Source organism: Pseudophryne corroboree, chromosome 3 (genome assembly GCF_028390025.1).
Source record: "Pseudophryne corroboree isolate aPseCor3 chromosome 3, aPseCor3.hap2, whole genome shotgun sequence".
Taxonomy (NCBI): domain Eukaryota; kingdom Metazoa; phylum Chordata; class Amphibia; order Anura; family Myobatrachidae; genus Pseudophryne; species Pseudophryne corroboree.
In genome coordinates this window covers 517,273,429-517,295,819 of record NC_086446.1, presented here as the reverse complement: position 1 = coordinate 517,295,819, position 22,391 = coordinate 517,273,429, and the positions used below count along the sequence as shown (strand labels likewise).

The 22,391-nt window shown below is 43.8% G+C and overlaps 1 protein-coding gene and 1 long non-coding RNA gene across 2 annotated transcripts in view; one reads left to right on the top strand and one right to left on the bottom strand.

Moving 5' to 3' along the window:
* ENDOV (endonuclease V) overlaps positions 1 to 22,391 on the bottom strand; it is a 283,144-nt gene that overhangs the window by 198,981 nt on the left and 61,772 nt on the right. The window lies entirely within an intron of this gene.
* Positions 5,155 to 5,867, top strand: LOC135057967 (uncharacterized). Its single transcript, XR_010244495.1, has 4 exons — positions 5,155 to 5,225; positions 5,304 to 5,367; positions 5,441 to 5,559; positions 5,788 to 5,867. It is a non-coding gene; the product is annotated as an uncharacterized LOC135057967 (long non-coding RNA).

Sequence of the window (22,391 nt, the reverse complement as noted above, 5' to 3'; positions counted from 1 at the left end):
TCTAAAGAAAAATATTAAGGGGGTTGGCCTCATTGAGGCCCTTTGGTGACACTGTATTGAGTTTGTGTATCCAAAAGCTTTCCTTCTGTTTAAGTAACAAGGTGCGATCGCCTCCACTAACAGGTGGCGGCACCCAGTCAATCAGCTGACACTTCAGGGCAGATACTTGATGTCTAACTGACAAAAAGTGCCGTGCTACCGGTTTGTCAGAAAAGCCCACATTGAGGGCCGTGTGTATGGATGACCGATGGTTTGCCATCCTGTCGCGAAAGGGACGCGCGGTTAGTCCGACATAACATAACCCACATGGGCACTTCAGAAGGTAGACGACATGATCCAGTCGACAGTGGAGATGATATCTGATGAAGATTTTTTTCCCTGTGTGTGGGTGATACAAAAAAGGACCAGTGATCATAGATCTGCACGTTGTGCACCCCCCGCAGGAAAAACTGCCAGGTTTGGCTTGCATAAGCTGGATTTGAGATGTGTTCTGTTCAGGGAAAATCGTGGGTCTCATTAGTAATTGCTTTAGGTTGGCCCCTCGTTTGTATGCAACCATAGGAGCAGGTGTTTTAAGAAAAGGCAAACTGTTGTCGGTGGCTATTATTGGCCAATGTTTCCGTAGGGCCTTTCTGGTTGCACTTGTGGAACCATCATACTGAGTGGAACAAATCATCCGATTGTTACGAATGGGGTTTTTAACCTGTTGTCCATGAAAAATGCTGTTCGCTTTATTGAGACAGCGAGTAAGTACACTGCTAGTGTACCCTCGCTCCAGAAAGCGAGAAGTGATCTCGTTACATTGTTGATCTTTGAGTGCTGCGTTGGAATTGATCCTCATGGCTCTGAGGTACTGGGATATGGGCAATCCTTCTTTGAGGGCTGGGGGATGATGGCTGCTAGCATGCAAGGTCAGATTGCGGTCAGTGGGTTTACGGTACAACGAGGTGTCCAGTCGGTCACCATTTCTGGTGATACTGACATCCAGGAAAGTGATGTTAGTGGCCGATACTGTGTATGTGAACTTGATAGGATTATCCAAAGCATTCAATTGGTTCACCATGTCAAGAAACTCAGACTCGGTGCCCTCCCACAGCAAGAAGACGTCATCAATGTACCGTTTAAAGAAGGCAATCTTGTGCCCATACCTAGGTAACAAGTACGTATGTTCATAGTGCGCCATGAACAGATTAGCGTAGGCGGGGGCCAAATTAGACCCCATCGCGGTTCCGGCGATTTGAAGAAAATAATCATTTTTATACATAAAGTGGTTGCACGTAAGAACCAATGAGGTCAGTTCCAACACAAACTCAGTGGGGTAATCTTTGCAGGGGCTGTTGGAAAGAAATTGACGTATAACATCCAAACCTAAGTGGTGTGGTATAACGGTATAAAGGGACCCCACATCCATAGTGGCTAAAAGAGTGCCTTCACTGAGATGGGTAACTGTCCGTAGATGTGTGAGGAAATCCCCAGTGTCCTTTAAATAGCTATCAGTTTTTAATACCAAAGGCTGTAGGATACTGTCAATAAAGACAGCAATTGGCTGTAACAGAGAGCCTTCCGCGGCAATAATGGGTCTGCCGGGAGGGTGAACTAATGTCTTATGAATTTTGGGCAGAGTGTATAGGATGGGACACCTGGGTGAATTGATGGTCAAATATTTTAATGTGTCTTCAGAACGTCAGAATAGACAATACACTAGGCGAAGGGCCCAACCGTTTGCCCATGAATTTGTTTCCTCCGCCTCTACCTCAGACACCGATTATTACGAAGGGAACAACGACTCCACTCGTTTTTTAGATCGAGGAGGAGAGGCCTCCTCTACCCGTTCCAGGGTTCTCAGAAGCGGCACAGACCGCACCCGAGGAGAGGGGGGTACCAAGAGAAGAGGGAGGAGGAGACAGTAGGTGACAATGTCATTAATCTATCTAGCGTAGAACTGAGTCCAGCAGAAACTAAACTTCTTGCCCGAGGTTTATCTTTCGTCCCCACATGCAGAATTAATTCATTCCAACAAACTATAGATCAGTATAAATTTGGCCGCTCCCTCCGTCTGCGGGAGTTCTTTGCTAACAAATCCACTAACAAAGAGATACCTCAATTCAGACCCAAATCGACATTCGATCCTCCATCCTCCAATCCCAGCATCAAAACCTATTTACGGTTAGTCCAAAGAGACTCTGAGAGCTCACCCCCCAAAAGGATGTTTGATAACCTGTCCATAGCCGAGAGGAAAGCATTAAAAACTTTAAAGGATTCTCCCCATATAGTCATCCGCCCGGCGGATAAGGGAGGAGCAATAGTCGTCCAAGATTGGACTGACTATGACATGGAGATCAACCGACAATTAGCAGATGACATGACCTATCAGAAATTAACCACCAATCCGGTTCCTAAAATTAAATCTAAAATCGATCAATTTCTGAAGTTAGGTTTTGAGCAGGGCTACATAAGTGAAGACACATTAAAATATTTGACCATCAATTCACCCAGGTGTCCCATCCTATACACTCTGCCCAAAATTCATAAGACATTAGTTCACCCTCCCGGCAGACCCATTATTGCCGCGGAAGGCTCTCTGTTACAGCCAATTGCTGTCTTTATTGACAGTATCCTACAGCCTTTGGTATTAAAAACTGATAGCTATTTAAAGGACACTGGGGATTTCCTCACACATCTACGGACAGTTACCCATCTCAGTGAAGGCACTCTTTTAGCCACTATGGATGTGGGGTCCCTTTATACCGTTATACCACACCACTTAGGTTTGGATGTTATACGTCAATTTCTTTCCAACAGCCCCTGCAAAGATTACCCCACTGAGTTTGTGTTGGAACTGACCTCATTGGTTCTTACGTGCAACCACTTTATGTATAAAAATGATTATTTTCTTCAAATCGCCGGAACCGCGATGGGGTCTAATTTGGCCCCCGCCTACGCTAATCTGTTCATGGCGCACTATGAACATACGTACTTGTTACCTAGGTATGGGCACAAGATTGCCTTCTTTAAACGGTACATTGATGACGTCTTCTTGCTGTGGGAGGGCACCGAGTCTGAGTTTCTTGACATGGTGAACCAATTGAATGCTTTGGATAATCCTATCAAGTTCACATACACAGTATCGGCCACTAACATCACTTTCCTGGATGTCAGTATCACCAGAAATGGTGACCGACTGGACACCTCGTTGTACCGTAAACCCACTGACCGCAATCTGACCTTGCATGCTAGCAGCCATCATCCCCCAGCCCTCAAAGAAGGATTGCCCATATCCCAGTACCTCAGAGCCATGAGGATCAATTCCAACGCAGCACTCAAAGATCAACAATGTAACGAGATCACTTCTCGCTTTCTGGAGCGAGGGTACACTAGCAGTGTACTTACTCGCTGTCTCAATAAAGCGAACAGCATTTTTCATGGACAACAGGTTAAAAACCCCATTCGTAACAATCGGATGATTTGTTCCACTCAGTATGATGGTTCCACAAGTGCAACCAGAAAGGCCCTACGGAAACATTGGCCAATAATAGCCACCGACAACAGTTTGCCTTTTCTTAAAACACCTGCTCCTATGGTTGCATACAAACGAGGGGCCAACCTAAAGCAATTACTAATGAGACCCACGATTTTCCCTGAACAGAACACATCTCAAATCCAGCTTATGCAAGCCAAACCTGGCAGTTTTTCCTGCGGGGGGTGCACAACGTGCAGATCTATGATCACTGGTCCTTTTTTGTATCACCCACACACAGGGAAAAAAATCTTCATCAGATATCATCTCCACTGTCGACTGGATCATGTCGTCTACCTTCTGAAGTGCCCATGTGGGTTATGTTATGTCGGACTAACCGCGCGTCCCTTTCGCGACAGGATGGCAAACCATCGGTCATCCATACACACGGCCCTCAATGTGGGCTTTTCTGACAAACCGGTAGCACGGCACTTTTTGTCAGTTAGACATCAAGTATCTGCCCTGAAGTGTCAGCTGATTGACTGGGTGCCGCCACCTGTTAGTGGAGGCGATCGCACCTTGTTACTTAAACAGAAGGAAAGCTTTTGGATACACAAACTCAATACAGTGTCACCAAAGGGCCTCAATGAGGCCAACCCCCTTAATATTTTTCTTTAGAATTTTATTTTGCCATAGTTGATTGGATACCTTGGAACACACTTTGTATGTTTCAGGGACATAGGGCACTGTGATACAATCAGCACATACAGGCTGGGTTTCGATTTGTGTTTTATATGTTCTATGTTCTATGTTTTATTTTTTTCATTTTTGTATGTTCTTTTTATGTATAGAGATTAAGAAAGTAAGGATATTTATACGTCCTTGCTTATGTTTTTTATATATATTTTTCTGTTGTTTCCCGGAGCCTTCCCAGGTCCTATACTAGTCACGAGGGTCCACCAATTTCAATGACCACACCACCCACTATTCCCTTTTATTATTTAAAATCTTTTACTACATTATACCAATGTATTACTATAAAGATATTACACTCACATCAGTATTCAATTTGCCTTTGTTGATCAGATATATGTTAGTTTGTATGCGTAGGGTGAGTTGTGGTCATTTGATCTGGTGCCCTCTTATGTCATTTTTGACATTTTTGACATTTCATATTATGGATCATTATTTACATTTGCACTCTTTTTCTTCTGTGGTGATTGACAGGCTACACATAGGTTAATCCAGGATTATACGTGAGGAGACCTCCGGTATACCTCCGAGTCCCTGTGAGCTATGAGTGAACCTGTACATTGATGATTCCACCTGGGGGAGTGTTCATTCTCTGAGAACACCCCCCTCTAGGTTGTACACCTCCTTTAAACATTAGCCAGTGGATAAGCCTAATTACGGTTCTTTCCGCGAGTGGAACGCAGAGACTTCCGGCCAGCGCCACTTCCGCGGAATGGAACGCATGGTGTTCCGGTCGGTGGAACGCAAAAGACGCGTCTCCGGCAGTTGCCCTTCTAAATCGTTAAAATACACTCATTTAAGTAGCCGTGCGTTAGCGATAGCCACTGCCTGTCCTGTGAACCCTGTAACGTTTTTCCCAGTTGGTCTGAGTTAGTTATCTGAGAGGTGATCAGTTAATGAGAGACTGGGTTTATACTAATCTCCCTAATTGGCACTTCCTGTGGTTGATCCTTAAATAGTGCTCAGCTGAGGCTGAACTTTATGCAGCTTCCATTTGGCTCTGGACACTTGAGCAGTGAGTATGGTTCTCCTGCAGCTCCCTTCTGACACATGATTACGGTTGGTGATTTTTTCCTGTTGTGCCTCCTTACAGACTGAGTGTCTGACACATGTACAGAGCCCACAAGCTGCCATGAGCTATTTCTACATGTAACTAGGTATGATCTTTTCCAAAATGACGTTGTTAGTGTATTTTCTTATGGTGTAGTTACTCTGTTATTTATCTAATAGGTGACTACGCCTTGCAGCTTCCCCTACGTTATAAGCTTTTTAACTTCATTATGTGATCAGGCATGTTGCCAACTTTGAAGGCCATTCCACACATCTGAGTGATCTGGCTTGCCGTCCAGGTAATCATTTGCCTATCTAAACAGATAGTCCTAACGGTGGAGGTGTCTCTTTCATCACACGTGGATTATTTCCAAGTATCTCTTTTTTACATATATAAAAAAACAGCTTTTTAATACGTTTTCTGGTTTTTGTGACAGTCTTCAGGGCCTGGGAGGCACTGGTGGTGTTGGTGTTGAATAAATCTGGGTTCTTATACATATTAATTGTAACTGTTTCTGATTGTATAGGTGATTTAAGTGCCAATCTTGATAAAGGTCCGCATAAGGACCGAAACGTCGATGAAATACGGCATCAACAGTGAACCCGAATAAAAATATACTGAATTTACAAGTGACTTCAGAGACTAATTTCTGGGCGTGAGTGCACCTTCCACCTAGGTGGTTGTTGTGGTATATATATATATATATATATATATATATATATACATACATACACACATACACACACACACACACTACTGTGCATCTTAATCTCCTTCTATGAAAGTCTATCTTAATCGATGTTGTGTTTCACTGGCTACAATACACATTTACTGACAGACAATTTGCCAGACTGATTTTTTAAATATCAGTAAATGTGTGTTTCAGACCCTGGAACGCATCATCAGTTTACATCGATTTTTTTTTTTTTATCAATAAAAAGATCAATTGAATAGACCTTTAGTAAATATACCCCTCAGTGTCTAGGAGCAGAAAGGTGGCTCATTTCTTACATAATACATTTCAAAAAGTTCTTCTTTCCCATTCTATTAATGAAGATCATCCATTAGAATGAGAAAGATTAACTACTGTAGTGTGAGTTTAGCTAAAGAAGAGGGAGCGCCAATATATTCTGCTCTGGAACAGGACCAGCTAAAGTTGAAAATGTTTTATGTAAATAAGGATGTGGATAGAGGATCTTATCAGGCTTAAGGCGCTGAAGCAGAGGTATATTTGGTTTTAGTACTTTTGTTTGGAATTAAGAATTTAATACTGTACATGCTTTTAGATATGAAAGTAAAAAAAAAAAAAGGTACTGAAAAAAAGTGTCCCCCTACAGTAAATATTTGGTAGCACAGCCTTTGGCCAAACTAACTGCAATAAACTGATACCTATAGTCATGGATGAGTTTTGTGCACCTCTCTACTGGCAACTTTGTCTACCATCCTTGTGCAAACTGATCTAGAGCTCTCATATTTGGAGGTAGCTGGTCACTTTAGAAAAAGGTCTGTGGATTGTTTTAAACCATTACTGGATGTTTTTCAAAGCGGTTGTGGTCATCATCCTGTTGGAAAACCAATGGCCTTCAATTAAGGCACAAGTTATGACACTCTGTTCAGCACTGAGCTACAATAAGACCTGAAAATATAGATTTTATGGTGTCATGCATATATTTAAGGTACCCACTGCAAGATGCAGCTCAGCCTCCCCAAAACATCAACCTTCTCAGAGTCCGACTATAGGAAAGGTGCACTCTCCTTTGAAAACTTAAATTTTGCTTTCTGTAAAAGTGATGATGCGCTTTAGTAAAATGCTATAATTTGTCCTCATCTGTTCATAGGACATATTCTCAGAAGGATTTTGTCTTGATTAGACGTGGTTTTGACAAACTATAGACAGGCTTTTCTTGTGTCCGTCTCAGCAAGGGGGCTCTCTGGGCCTCCTGCCATAGAACTCCAATTCATGGATGTGGCAATAGATGGTGCAATCAGTCAAACAATTGACTTTAATCTGTTTGGTTTATGATCAAAGTGCTTTTTCCACCAAACAAATTTTCTCTTGTGGCCATGTATAGTGTCATGGGCCTTAACTCGTAATGACAACATTACATATGGTGGAAACCAGACCAAAAAGGACTGATATGTAGTCCTGACATGGTCAATCTTCTTTCTGACCTCCCCACACAATTATCTGGGTTTCTTTTCTAGATGTGGTATGCACAATGACAGAACTGGCAAATGGGTCCTTTTCTCTACTCAACTCACCAAATGAGGCACTTTTTATATTGCAAGCACCAGCAATTCACCATAGGCGAGTTCAGTTCCAAAGTGAAGGACAATCATCTGCTTGAAATTTTATTTTTAACTAGTTCTTTTTATCTACTTCCAAAAGGGTGGCAATAATTTTGTCTAGGATATTTAAGAATTTTAAATAAGTTAGGACTACATATTTTCTGGAATTTTGTGTTTTAACCACTTACGATTTTTCCTTCAAAACCGTTCATAATATTGCTTTTACATTTTTTTCATTTAAGTATTTTTTTAAATATTTAATTATATTATGCACATCTGCAGAACGAATCTGTCAAAAACTGGGGGACACAGTAGGGCAGCGTAGTCGTATGTGATTTGACCATGCCAGTTAAGTGGTTAATCCAGTACAAAAAAAAAACAAATACATATGTGGATTCCAAAATAATTTTTACAATTTCAACAAATTTCTGGAAGGAATTAAGCCTTATTAATAAAAATGTCAAGGGTGCCAATAATTTTCCATTGTCCTTCTGACAATCCATAGTGCTCCCCATCAGAAATATATGCTTCTGATGGTAGTGAAGCATCTGGAATAGTACCATATGTACTACTTTCCCACCGCAAACAACTAGTTTCACAAGTCCAGAAGTAGAGGAAGAGGGAAGCAGGTTAATTGTTCACCTGAACCTGTAATGTGTAAAGTACATTTTTATTTTATCATGAATGCATATTTTTGTGGTCAGGGTTGTGTTAACTACAGTGTTACTAGACATTTTATGAATTTTAACATAAATGTGACGTGTTCATCGAAGTCATAAAAGTAGATAAGGAGAGGACAATAAATCAAGTAACACACAAAAGGATATACTTATTAATGTATTGATCATGATCCAACCTTTAGTTTCTTTGTTAGAAAAGCATGTGAACATCTAGTATTAGGAGTTCAGCTAAGGGAATAATTAATGTCAGTGAGTGTTAGTAAAGGCAGCCATTCACTGTACAATTATCTGACAGAACTGTACAGTGCAAGGCTGCAACCGAGCACCAATGACTGGACGTTCAGGTATGAAAAATCTTTCAAAATACCCCAAAGATGTGATAATTGGTGCTCGGAACTGACAGTGGCTATACTCGGCATCAGACAAATAGACCTATTTGACAGTGTATGGCAAAGTCAGATAATGTGTCTGACTGTCGGTTACTTTCATCTAACAACGTATGGCCAGCATAAGTCAGGAGTGTCAAATCAGTAGAAAAGCACTACCAATTCTGATCTTCACCGCACAGGTTCATGAATGCATACTATGGTTTCACCAATGGAGATATTTGGGGACCTCAGAAAAAAAAGTTGTCAATTCTCATTAACCTGGAAAGAATTACAAAAAGAGATCTAAGGAATTTGGCCTTCACCAATCCTCTGTCACACAATGTACAAATGGAGAAAATTCAACACTATTGTTACATTTCCCTAGAGACAACAAACATTTGTCCAATATAAAGATATGAGATATCCTACCTTGTATATGGGAGGATAGCAAAGAGGAGGCTACTCTTTCCGAGAAGCATATTGCTGCCCATTTAAAATATTTCTTGCAGACCACAATGATAAGCCTTGATGACCACCTTGAAATATGGTGGTTATATGGAGACCAGACAATAAAACACATATACGGGTAATGTAAAAGCCAGCAAACTGCAGGTATCAGCAGGTTTCTGGTAAATCTGTCCAGTGTTTTAAAGTGGCAGTCATTTAAAAGGCATAACTAACTTGGTTTTGCTTATTAAATGATTACTACTTTAAAACATTGTACAGACTTGCCGGGAATCCGCCGATGGCTGCTGCTCATGTGCTATTACATTTACCCCATAGTCAATAAACAAAGAAAATGGTTGAGGCAGAAAACATTTGGCATTATTGAATGGTCAATTCAAAATACCAATTGAAACTGGTGTGGAAAAGTCTGGAGCAGGGTGTTCATGCAAGTAAGCCCACCACCACCTATGTGTTGAGGAACAGGTAAACAATGCTCCAAGACTATGTGTTAGACTAGTCAAGAATAATCTAAAACATCTGATTGAATTATTTCTGCTCCAGGGCATCATACTAATTATAGACTTCTAAAGATTCACATACTTTTTTATAACAAATTTGTTGTATCATTTTGATCAATCAATCGGTGATAAAGAATATATCTGTGCAGATGCGAACAAATTTGTTGGTACCCTTACAGGAAAAAAGAATCCATGTTTTTCTCTGAAATAACTTGAAAGTGACAAAGGTACTAGGCATCAATCATTGTTTATTCCATATTTACTAGAAATCAGACTTTGCATTCGATTTTTGATTTATCAGAATATTTAAAATAAGAAAACACATGAAAATGGCATGGCGAAAAATGCCCTTAACCTGTTGACAAACCTTTAGAGGCAATCACTGCAATCAAGTGATTTCTGTAGCTCTCAAGGAGACTTCTGCACTTGTCAACAGGTAGTCTGGCCCATTCTTCAAGTTTGATTGGTGACTTCTCCAGACTGCATGTTTCAGCTTTTTCCATAGATATTCAATAGGATTCAGATCAGGTCTCATAGGAGACCTTTTCAGCATAGTGCAATAGCCTTGTGTTTTGGGTCATTATCCTGCTGGAGGATCCATGATGACCTGCGAATATGAGAGCTTTCTGCCCAGTATGAGTCGCTCCAGAATGTCTTGAGATTTCATTATGCCCAGCACAGATTCAAGAGACCCTGTGCTAGGCGCAGCAAAGAAACCCCAAAACATAACCAGGCCTCCTCCATGTTCACAATAGGTATTATGTTAAGCTTCATTTGTTTGGGATCCCGCCAGTTGAAATATTGACGCCGTAATCCCGACTCTATTCAGAATGCTGACACCGCCATCCCAAATAGGGGCACAAGCCCGGCGCCGGAATCCCGACCGCCAGAATCCTGTCGGGATGCTATCAGGATACCACGGTCAGTATTCTGACTGCCGGTATCTCGACAGCCAGCAAATCAATCCCAACCTATTTATTTGTCTGAAAATGGAGCGGATATGAATTGCTAAAAAGCTCCAGTTTTGACTCGTCTATCCAAAGGACATTCTCCCAAACACATTGCGGGTTGTCAATATGCATTTCCGCAAATTCCAGTTGGCTTTTTTAGGTTGGCTTTTTAAAAGTGGAGCCCTCCTGCCCCTAAAAAAAGGGTCACACACCGACGAACCTTGACCTTGGAGTTCAGCTTGTATCCCTTTGGATCATTTTCTACTTCTCACTATAATTTGGTTAATCTCGGGTCAGTTTTCCTCTTTTGGAAAATAGGGGGAAATGCATACAGGGAGGCTGGCTACAGTCCCATGCATTTTAAACTACTTAATAATACTGTAGTTTAAGTGTAGTCAAAAGGACATCAAGCTGTTTGAATTTAGGCAGGTATTCAATTACCAGCTATCATTGATCGTGGGTAACTGCACCCCTTGGGGCTATTCAATTAGCCCCGATAAGACAGCGCAAGCAGCGGTTTATCAGGGATTTTGTTTCACCTGCCTCAGACAGGCAAAGCAAAATCCCCAAAAACAGGCATGTTTCTACTGCAAACACACTGGCGTTACTGTACCAGTGTGTTAGCGGGAGAAAATGTACTTTTCAGGTGACCTAATTGGATAAGCTGGGGGGAAAAAAAAATTGTAGAAACATCTGAGTTTTTCGCTCCCAATGTTACTTCGCGGGTAACTGAATACCGGACTTAGGGATTTATTTACTAAGCCTTGGATGGAGATAAAGTGGACAGAGATAAAGTATCGACCAATCAGCTCCTGCCATGTCACAGGCTATGGTTGGTACTTTATCTTCGTACACCTTACTATTATAGCCTCTAAGTTTAACATTCTGGTCTATAAAAAAATTCTGATCTCCTCAAGCAACTCTCTCCTTTGCTTTCTCTGGTCCAAGTTCCATGTGATGCAGTTGATGATACCAAACAGCAGAGTCACTACTTTAATGACTGATTAAAAGACTGAAGACATGTGTGATGATAATTCAGAAAGCAATTAGCTAGCAATAATACTGTAATCCAATTATTTACCATCTTCTCTAAGGGCTGCTTCATACTACCTAGTTTTCACCTGATGGCAAAAAGCCAGACAAACTTTGTCCGGCTTTTTGCCATCTGGCAGGGTCTTTCACACACACACACACACACACACACACACACACACACACACAACGGCTTTGAGTCCTGTTTAATGCTGTGCGCATGCGCAGCAGCTGCGGCTAAAAAAACCCGTTGTGTGTGAAAGCTCCCATTCACACACACGGTTCTCTGCCTACAAAGACGGCACGGCAGCCGGACCTTTCAGTGGATATTTCTGGCTGCAACCCGGCGACCGGGGCTGTGCTGTGTGAAAGAAGCAGTGTGTTTTCATACATCACTGAAAACACTGCAAGGCAAAAAGCCGTACAGCTTTTTGCTGGCCGGTGAAAACCGGCTAGTGTGAAACACCCCTCAGGGGTACCAACAAATCTGTTTTAGAATATCTTTGGAAGATGAGCAGTAACTTATCTCTTTTCACAGTTTCTTTGCTTCATTCTAGGACAAAGTAAAGGCATGCAGGTATACACGAGACAATAGCTTTTAATTTGATCTGTTTTCAAGCGGCATGAAGCATTGTTTCAATGAGCTGTAAGGGCACCAACAAATTTGTCCACATTTGTAAGTGTTATTTGATTTACTGGGCTCATTTTATCTCTTTTTTTGTAAGATCGAAGAAGATCTGAACACATTTCTGCTTACATGTATGCAGAGATTTGAATAATTCTCAAAGGATAAAACAAACTTTCTAGAATTATGCAAGTCAATGTATGTGCACATAAAATGGATCATTTAATATATACATCTATGTCTTTTTTGTGGCAGCATATAACATTTGCATTGTAATTGTATTGTCTGTGAGTCAGTGGAGGATGAGATGTGCTGAGGGAAAGCAGTGGGATACATTAAAATATGCGTGAACGTTTGTCAAGCATAACTTAATGGAGAAGCAAGAGGGAATTTAACTGCTACATAATGTAGTGGAGCCATCTGTTTACTGTCATTTATAAACTGCTCCTTGGAACATTAAAAGATCTTGTTAACATTGCAGTTAGGTTCAAAATATGCACTATGCCACACAAACCATGTCTGCTTTCATTGCCTAAAACCAAATAGCTGATTGATCGCTGTGGTACATTGCAAATGCTGCACCTAAATGTAATGCTAGTAAATAAGTCATTCTGATAGCAGGAGGGTGTTTGACTACTACAGTTTAATCTGATTTAATAACTCTATGCATGGCCTACCACTGTGCAGACTAATAAAAGTTATTTTTTGTTCTCTCGCCTTGACTAGTTCGCCTTGACTAGTTGTTCCCTTTGAACATAGCCATAGCTAGTGGTGTGCCAGTGATGCCTGGCACACAGCGCATATGAATTGATTATGCAGTGTGGGCCTAGGACCGCTGGCAGCTCCCGCACGGCAGTGTGGCCCACCGCCGCACTAACCCAGCAGGCCATGCTGCCTCCCCCCGCTGCCTCCCAGCATGCAACGCACTGGGCCCTCCATCACCTCTTGTCACCTGCTGCGACTCTGCACCCCAACTGCTTGAGCAGGGCCCTAGTCCCCCACAGCATAGGGAGACAAACATAAGTATAAGAGATAGACACACACACACACACACTCAGTCTCTCATTGTAAATCGGGGGCATTACCTGGTGTAATGTGTAAAAGGTAGCTCTGCTTGGCGTAATGTGTGAAAGGTAGCACTGCCTGGCGTAATGTGTGAAAGGTAGCACTGCCTGGCGTAATGTGTGAAAGGTAGCACTGCCTGGCGTAATGTGTGAAAGGTAGCTCTGCCTGGCGTAATGTGTGAAAGGTAGCACTGCCTGGCGTAATGTGTGAAAGGTAGCTCTGCCTGGAGTAATGTGTAAAAGGGGGCTCTTTCTAAATAGAAAAAGGTTCACTGCACTGGAATGCACAAATTCTGAATTTATAATTACCATCAGATAGCATAACCCCGAATGTATGTGTAGGGAAAATTCATCTTAATATTGTCTTAGTGTTTCAGGATTGTATGAGGGGGTACCACCATGGAAGATTCCTATGCAACACAAGATCGTTACTTGGCATTGCACTTTGTTAGAGGCCACAACCTACTCCACCACCAACTACAAGCAATGCATTGATAAGTAAAAAATAATTTAGAAATCTCAAGGAGAAAGCATAATCACAGTCTGCCAACTTCACAGACATTCAGTGACAATTGAAGCACAACACAAAAGAGCATCATGCACAGTAAATATAGTAAAGGCCATTTCCAAAGTGCTCCAAGTGACACTGTTGCAGTGGTACACACTACCTATGCAACCTCTATGCACTGGAGAGTAACCTCTGCAAGTGAACAGTGGTTCTTATTGTGCAAAGTGTTGGAAAAAGCTTTAGAAGAAAAGTCACATCAAAGCCCTAAAGTTTTAAATACAAATTTGGAAAGATGTTAATGAGTCTTGTGGTTGTTTTTTATTGATTAAAGTTTATTTGAAACTTATGTATGTGTCTCAACATTTTATTTCTCTAACGTCCTAGAGGATGCTGGAGACTCCGTAAGGACCATGGGGATAGACGGGCTCCGCAGGAGACATGGGCACTTTAAGAAAGTCTTTAGACCTGGGTGTTCACTGGCTCCTCCCTCTATGCCCCTCCTCCAGACCTCAGTTTGATACTGTGCCCAGAGGAGCTGGGTGCTTTTCAGTGAGCTCTCCTGAGTTTGCTGATAGAAAGTATTTTGTTAGGTTTTTTATTTTCAGGGAGCTCTGCTGGCAACATACTCCCTGCATCGTGGGACTGAGGGGAGAGAAGCAGCCCTACTCTCTGAAGCTAGGTCCTGCTTCTTAGGCTACTGGACAGCATTAGCTCCAGAGGGATCGGTACGCAGGATCTCACCCTCGCCGTCCGTCCCAGAGCCGCGCCGCCGTCCCCCTCGCAGAGCCGGAAGACAGATGCCGGGTGAGTATGAGAAGAAAAGAAGACTTCAAAGGCGGCAGAAGACTTCATGATCTTCACTGAGGTAACGCACAGCACTGCAGCTGTGCGCCATTGCTCCCATACACCTCACATACTCCGGTCACTGCAAGGGTGCAGGGCGCAGGGGGGGGGGGGGGGGGGGGGGGGCGCCCTGGGCAGCAATATAAACCTCTTATTATGCAGGAGCCTCCGCCAATTTTACACTTAAGCGGGATAGAAGCCCGCCGTCGAGGGGGCGGGGCTTATCCCTCAGCACTCACCAGCGCCATGTTTTTCTCCACAACACCACTGAGAGGAAGCTCCCCGGACTCTCCCCTGCTTATACCACGGTAGAAGAGAGGGTTTTAAAGAAGAGGGGGGGCACATAATTAGGCGCAGATAATAACAGCGCTACTGGGTAAACATTAAATTGCTGTGTTTTTTCCTGGGTCATATAGCGCTGGGGTGTGTGCTGGCATACTCTCTCTCTGTCTCTCCAATGGGCCTTGTGGGGGAATTATCTTCAGATGAGCATTCCCTGAGTGTGTGGTGTGTTGGTACGTGTGTGTCGACATGTCCGAGGTAAAAGGCTCTCCTAAGGAGGAGATGGAGCAAATGTGTGTGTGAGTGGTGTCTCCGTCGACAACGCCGACACCTGATTCGATATGTGAAATTAAGTGCTAAGGTAAATTTATTGCACAAAAGATTTGAGAACAGACAGTGAATCTACACGTCTGTCCCTGTGTTGCAGAGACCTTCAGAGTCTCAAAACGCTCACTATCCAAAATAATAGACACTGATATCGACACAGAGTCTGACTCCAGTGTCGACTACGATAATGCAAAGTACAGCCAAAACTGGCAGCAAAGTATTCAATATATGATTATTGTAATAAAAGATGTTTTGCATATCACTGATGACTCATCTGTTCCTGACACGAGGGTACAGATGTTTAAGGGGAAGAAAGCTGAGGTAAATTTCCCTCCTCTCATGAAGAAAAAGAGCGGGAATCTCCAGACAAGAGAGACTGCAGAGTCCCACAAATAGTTCTCAGGGAGTATCCTTCCCCTACTAGGGCCAGGATACGATGGGAATCTTCCCCTAGGGTGGACAAAGCTTTGTCACGTTTACCCAAAAGATAGCGCTAACTTAACAGCTATCCTCAGGGATCCTGCAGATAGCATGCAGTAAAAGTACTTTGAAGTCCATTTACACACATTCTGATACACTACTCAGACCGGCGATTGTGTCGGCATGGGTTTATAGCGCTGTAGCAGCGGACAGATACCTTATCAGCGGAGATTGAAACCCTAGATAAGGATACCATGTTACTGACCCTAGTGTGTATATATATATATATATATATATATATATATATATATATATATAATAAGAATTTACTTACCGATAATTCTATTTCTCGGAGTCCGTAGTGGATGCTGGGGTTCCTGAAAGGACCATGGGGAATAGCGGCTCCGCAGGAGACAGGGCACAAAAGTAAAGCTTTTACAGGTCAGGTGGTGTGTACTGGCTCCTCCCCCTATGACCCTCCTCCAGACTCCAGTTAGGTACTGTGCCCGGACGAGCGTACACAATAAGGGAGGATTTTGAATCCCGGGTAAGACTCATACCAGCCACACCAATCACACCGTACAACTTGTGATCTAAACCCAGTTAACAGTATGATAACAGAGGAGCCTCTGAAAGATGGCTTCCTAAACAATAACCCGAATTAGTTAACAATAACTATGTACAAGTATTGCAGATAATCCGCACTTGGGATGGGCGCCCAGCATCCACTACGGACTCCGAGAAATAGAATTATCGGTAAGTAAATTCTTATTTCCTCTATCGTCCTAAGTGGATGCTGGGGTTCCTGAAAGGACCATGGGGATTATACCAAAGCTCCCAAACGGGCGGGAGAGTGCGGATGACTCTGCAGCACCGAATGAGAGAACTCCAGGTCCTCCTTTGCCAGGGTATCAAATTTGTAAAAATTTACAAACGTGTTCTCCCCTGACCACGTAGCTGCTCGGCAGAGTTGTAATGCCGAGACCCCTCGGGCAGCCGCCCAAGATGAGCCCACCTTCCTTGCGGAATGGGCCTTAACAGATTTAGGCTGTGGCAGGCCTGCCACAGAATGTACAAGTTGAATTTTGTTACAAATCCAACGAGCAATCGACTGCTTAGAAGCAGGTGCACCCAACTTGTTGGGTGCATACAGTATAAACAGCGAGTCAGATTTTCTGACTCCAGCCGTCCTTTAAATGTATATTTTTAAGGCTCTGACAACGTCCAACAACTTGGAGTCCTTCAAGTCGTCTGTAGCCGCAGGCACTACAATAGGCTGGTTCAGGTGAAACGCTGATACCACCTTAGGGAGAAAATGCGGACGCGTCCGCAGCTCTGCCCTATGTCGAATGGAAAATTAAATAAGGGCTTTTATAAAACAAAGCCGCCAGTTCAGATACTCTCCCGGCCGAAGCCAGGGCCAGTAACATAGTCACTTTCCATGTGAGATATTTCAAATCCACATTCTTTAGTGGTTCAAACCAATTGGATTTGAGGAAATCTAAAACTACATTTAGATCCCACGGTGCCACCTTAGGCACCACAGGAGGCTGTATATGCAGTACTCCTTTGATAAAAATCTGGACCTCAGGGCCTGAGGCCAATTCTTTTTGGAAGAATATTGATAGGGCCGAAATTTGAACCTTAATAGATCCCAATTTGAGACCCATAGACAATCCTGATTGCAGGAAATGTAGGAAAACGACCCAGTTGAAATTCCTCCATCGGAGCACTCCGCTGCTCGCACCACGCAACATATTTTCGCCAAATACGGCGATAATGCTTCGCGGTGACTTCCTTCCTTGCCTTTATCAAGGTAGGAATGACTTCTTCTGGAATGCCTTTTCCTTTTAGGATCTGGCATTCAAACGCCATGCCGTCAAACGCAGCCGCGGTAAGTCTTGAAAAAGACAAGGACCCTGCTGAAGCAGGTCCCTTCTCAGAAGTAGAGGCCACGGATCGTCCGTGACCATCTCTTGAAGTTCCGGGTACCAAGTCCTTCTTGGCCAATCCGGAGCCACTAGTCTTACTCCTCTTTGCCGTATAATCCTCAATACCTTTGGTATGAGAGGCAGAGGAGGAAACACATATACCGACTGGTACACCCAAGGTGTTACCAGCGCGTCCACAGCTATTGCCTGCGGATCTCTTGACCTGGCGCAATACCTGTCCAGTGTTTTGTTGAGGCGAGACGCCATCATGTCCACCATTGGTTTTACCCAACGGTTTAATAGCATGTGGAAAACTTCTGGATGAAGTCCCCACTCTCCCGGGTGAAGGTCGTGTCTGCTGAGGAAGTCTGCTTCCCAGTTGTCCACGCCCGGGATGAATACTGCTGACAGTGCTATCACGTGATTCTCCGCCCAGCGAAGGATCCTTGCAGCTTCTGCCATTGCCCTCCTGCTTCTTGTGCCGCCCTGTCTGTTTACATGGGCGACTGCCGTGATGTTGTCCGACTGGATCAACACCGGTCTTCCTTGAAGCAGAGGTTCCGCCTGGCTTAGAGCATTGTAGATTGCTCTTAGTTCCAGAATGCTTATGTGAAGAGACTTTTTCAGGCTCGACCACACTCCCTGGAAATTTCTTCCCTGTGTGACTGCTCCCCAGCCTCTCAGGCTGGCATCCGTGGTCACCAGGATCCAATCCTGCATGCAGAATCTGCGGCCCTCCAATAGATGAGCCTCCTGCAACCACCACAGAAGGGATACCCCTGTCCTCGGCGACAGGGTTATCCGCAGGTGCATCTGAAGATGCGACCCTGACCATTTGTCCAACAGATCCCTTTGCATGGAATCTGCCGAAAGGGATTGCTTCGTAAGAAGCTACCATTTTTTCCCAGGACTCTTGTGCATTGATGTACAGACACCTTTCCTGGTTTTAGGAGGTTCCTGACCAGGTCAGATAACTCCTTGGCTTTTTCTTCGGGAAGAAAAACCTTTTTCTGAACTGTGTCCAGAATCATCCCCAGGAACAGCAGACGAGTTGTCGGCATTAATTGGGATTTTGGAATATTCAGAATCCATCCGTGCTGCTTTAGCACCTCTTGAGATAGTGCTAAACCCATCTCTAGCTGTTCTCTGGACCTTGCCCTTATTAGGAGATCGTCCAAGTATGGGATAATTAATACGCCTTTTCTTCGAAGAAGAAATATTATCTCGGCCATTACCTTTGTAAAGACCCGAGGTGCCGTGGACAAACCAAACGGCAGCGTCTGAAACTGATAGTGACAGTTTTGTACAACGAACCTGAGGTACCCCTGGTGTGAGGGGTAATTGGAACGTGGAGATACGCATCCTTGATGTCCAAGGATACCATAAAGTCCCCTTCTTCCAGGTTCGCTATCACTGCTCTGAGTGACTCCATCTTGAACTTGAACTTCTTTATGTACAGGTTCAAGGACTTCAGATTTAGAATAGGCCTTACCGAGCCATCCGGCTTCGGTACCACAAAAAGAGTGGAATAATACCCCTTCCCTTGTTGTAGAAGAGGTACCTTGACTATCACCTGCTGAGAATACAGCTTGTGAATGGCTTCCAAAACCGTCTCCCTTTCTGAGGGGGACGTTGGTAAAGCAGACTTCAGGAAACGGCGAGGTGGCTCTGTCTCTAATTTCAACCTGTACCCCTGAGATATTATCTGCAGGATCCAGGGATTTACCTGCGAGTGAGCCCACTGCGCGCTGTAATTCTTGAGACGACCGCCTACCGCCCCCGAGTCCGCTTGCGAAGCCCCAGCGTCATGCTGAGGCTTTTGTAGAAGCCGGGGAGGGCTTCTGTTCCTGGGAAGGAGCTGCCTGTTGCTGTCTCTTCCCTCGTCCTCTGCCTCGTGGCAGATATGAATAGCCCTTTGCTCTCTTATTTTTAAAAGAACGAAAGGGCTGCGGTTGAAAGGTCGGTGCCTTTTTCTGTTGGGGAGTGACTTGAGGTAGAAAGGTGGATTTCCCGGCCGTAGCCGTGGCCACCAAATCCGATAGACCGACCCCAAATAACTCCTCTACGCATCGCCTGTCCACTGTCGTGTCCATAAAGCTCTTCTGGCCGAAATGGACATAGCACTTACCCGTGATGCCAGTGTGCAGATATCTCTCTGTGCATCACGCATATAAAGAAATGCATCCTTTATTTGTTCTAACGACAGTAAAATATTGTCCCTGTCCAGGGTATCAATATTTTCGATCAGGGACTCTGACCAAACTACCCCAGCACTGCACATCCAGGCAGTCGCAATAGCTGGTCGTAGTATAACACCTGCATGTGTGTATATACCTTTTTGGATATTTTCCATCCTCCTATCTGATGGATCTTTAAGTGCGGCCGTCTCAGGAGAGGGTAACGCCACTTGTTTTGATAAGCGTGTTAGCGCTTTGTCCACCCTAGGAGGTGTTTCCCAGCGCTCCCTAACCTCTGGCGGGAAAGGGTATAAAGCCAATAACTTCTTTGAAATTAGCAGTTTTTTATCGGGGCACCCCACGCTTCATCACACACGTCATTTAATTCTTCTGATTCGGTAAAAACTACTGGTAGTTTTTTCACACCCCACATAATACCCTGTTTAGTGGTACCTGTAGTATCAGCTAAATGTAACATCTCCTTTATTGCCAAAATCATATAACGTGTGGCCCTACTGGAAAATACGGTTGATTCGTCACCTTCACCACCGGAATCAGTGCCTGTGTCTGGGTCTGTGTCGACCGACTGAGGCAAGGGGCGTTTTACAGCCCCTGACGGTGTTTGAGGCGCCTGGACAGGCACTAATTGAGTGTCCGGCCGCCTCATGTCGGCAAACGACTGCTTAAGCGAGTTGACGCTATCCCGTAATTCCACAAATAAAGGCATCCATTCTGGTGTCGACCCCCTAGGAGGTGACATCCTCATATTTGGCAATTGCTCCGCCTCCACACCAATAACGTCCTCATACATGTCGACACACACGTACCGACACACAGCAGACACACAGGGAATGCTCTATACGAAGACAGGACCCACTAGCCCTTTGGGGAGACAGAGGGAGAGTCTGCCAGCACACACCAAAAAGCGCTATATATGACAGGGATAGCCTTATGATTAAGTGCTCCCTTATAGCTGCTTTTATATTAATATATTGCCATTTATTTTGCCCCCCCTCTCTGTTATACCCTGTTTCTGTAGTGCAGTGCAGGGGAGAGACCTGGGAGCCTTCCTGACCAGCGGAGCTGTGACAGAAAATGGCGCCGTGTGCTGAGGAGATAGGCCCCGCCCCTTTTTCGGCGGGCTCGTCTCCCGCTATTTAGTACATTTAGGCAGGGGTAAATATCTCCATATAGCCTCTGGGGCTATATGTGAGGTATTTTTAGCCTTTTTAAAGGTTTTCATTTGCCTCCCAGGGCGCCCCCCCCCCCAGCGCCCTGCACCCTCAGTGACTGCCGTGTGAAGTGTGCTGAGAGGAAAATGGCGCACAGCTGCAGTGCTGTGCGCTACCTTAAGAAGACTGCAGGAGTCTTCAGCCGCCGATTCTGGACCTCTTCTTGCTTCAGCATCTGTGAGGGGGCCGGCGGCGTGGCTCCGGTGACCATCCAGGCTGTACCTGTGATCGTCCCTCTGGAGCTTCATGTCCAGTAGCCAAGAAGCCAATCCATCCTGCACGCAGGTGAGTTCACTTCTTCTCCCCTCTGTCCCTCGTTGCAGTGATCCTGTTGCCAGCAGGAATCACTGTAAAATAAAAAACCTAAGCTAAACTCTCTAAGCAGCTCTTTATGAGAGCCACCTAGAATTGCACCCTTCTCGGCCGGGCACAAAAATCTAACTGGAGTCTGGAGGAGGGTCATAGGGGGAGGAGCCAGTACACACCACCTGACCTGTAAAAGCTTTACTTTTGTGCCCTGTCTCCTGCGGAGCCGCTATTCCCCATGGTCCTTTCAGGAACCCCAGCATCCACTTAGGACGATAGAGAAATTATATATATATATATATATATATATATATATATATATATATATATATATATATATACACACACATACATACATACATATACACACACACACACACACACATATACATATATATATATATATATATATATATATATACACACACACACACACACACACACACACACACAATTCCTTTGGCAGCACTCCCAGTCTCAGAGTATATCGGTCCGGTGCCCTCCTGAACCCGTATAGCAACGGGTATTACGTAGTGTACATTCGGCGGCACTCCGGTACAAAGAAGCATACAAGCAGGTTGATAGAAAACAACCTATCAACTATTTTTTCTATCAACCTGCTTGTATGCTTCTTTGTACCGGAGTGCCGCCGAATGTACACTATATATATATATATATATATATATATATATATATATATATATATATATATATATACATACATACACACACACTATATATATATATATATATATATATATATATATATATATATATATATATATATATATATATATATATATATATATATATATATATATATATATATATATATATAAATAAAACATGCCCAAAGAGACATTAGTCTACTGGGTTCTAGAGTCAACGCTATGTCGATTTCTGCTAGACGTGTCCTGGGGAACATGCAATGGACATATGGTAGGTTTACCTTACAAGGCTGAGGAATTGTATGGAGAAGGGCTCTCGGACCTGGTCTCCACAGCTATAGCTGGTAATTCTGATCTTTTGCCTTATATTCCCTCACAGCCTAAGAAAGCACGACATTATCAAATGCAGTCCTTTCGGTCGCAGAATAACAAGAAAGTACGAGGGGCGTCCTTTCTTACCAGA